This window comes from Hipposideros armiger, unplaced genomic scaffold, assembly GCF_001890085.2.
Source record: "Hipposideros armiger isolate ML-2016 unplaced genomic scaffold, ASM189008v1 scaffold_0, whole genome shotgun sequence".
NCBI lineage: Eukaryota > Metazoa > Chordata > Mammalia > Chiroptera > Hipposideridae > Hipposideros > Hipposideros armiger.
In genome coordinates, this window is record NW_017731350.1 from 3,002,613 (window position 1) to 3,003,727 (window position 1,115).

At 40.4% G+C, this 1,115-nt stretch overlaps 1 protein-coding gene across 1 annotated transcript in view; it reads right to left on the bottom strand.

Annotated features, from left to right (window-relative positions):
• HADHB (hydroxyacyl-CoA dehydrogenase trifunctional multienzyme complex subunit beta) overlaps positions 1-1,115 on the bottom strand; it is a 29,768-nt gene that overhangs the window by 20,202 nt on the left and 8,451 nt on the right. The window lies entirely within an intron of this gene.

Genomic DNA, 1,115 nt, shown 5'->3' on the forward strand with positions numbered 1-1,115 from the left:
AAATAAATGATTTAGTTGACTGTGTTTGTATTTTTTAACAGCTAGCAAAACAGTTGAAATAAACATCTACATAATATATAAATAGCCTTTCCAAAAAAATGGTCTTCCTAGGCAAGAACTTTTTCTCTTGCTGCAACTTTCTTTTCCTACCCTGCTACTATTGCTGAATACAAAGAGGATCCCATCTCCTCACTTTTCTAGGGCTAAAGCTTCTTACTCTTACTGTTGTTGTGTCAGTACAGGAAAGAGATTATAGAGAGGAACACTGTTAAATTGAGAAGAGTGTGAATAAAACTTCATCACCATTTTCTTGCAGCATGACTTCTATAAGAAAGTACTCTCCAGGTACTGAATCATCTGTTTAAAAATGAATGTTTATTGTTGTTGTGTGTGTGTGTGTGTGTGTGTGTGTGTGTGTGTCTTCCACAAATGATGGCATTATATACACTGCTTGGCATTTTGCTTTGTACACTTAACGTGTCTTCAAGATCTTTTCATATTAGTAAATAAAGATAGGTCTCATTATTCTTAGCAGATGCCTAACATTCCCCAGCATGTTTTTAAGTGAGTGACTGTTCAAAAAATATGAACATTGGGGCCGGCCGAGTGGCTCAGTTAGTTAAGCGCTCGCTCAAGAGTTTGAGCTCTGAGCAACAGTGGTGCGAGTCCCGGCCCGAGCTGAGCAGCTGCTGAGCTGCCAACAGGTGGCATGATGGCTTAGTTAAAAAAAAAAAAAAAGAACATCAAAACAATCTAAACAGAATAGAACTAATGTTTCATTTATTTTGAACCTAGTTACCAAAGTCCATCATCAGCTTTTGGACAGACTGGGCCTTATTTGGGGACAGAAAAGGAGCAGCAAAGTCTAGGGAGAACCATAGTTTGGTTCTGGGGCATTCTCAGGCTGACCTAGGATCATCTGAGTTCCATATACTTGGGGTTGTGCTATGCCAGGGTTCAGACCGGCCCATCAACTCTAATTCTGGTAATTTCCAAAAGGCCAAAGCAGTGGATTAAAGGCCCTTCAGAATCAGAATGCCCATGGGCCCACGTCCTTCAGCATCCAAACTTCTGAAGAGGCACAGAAACAATGTGCTCAACTCCAGACAAGGAAA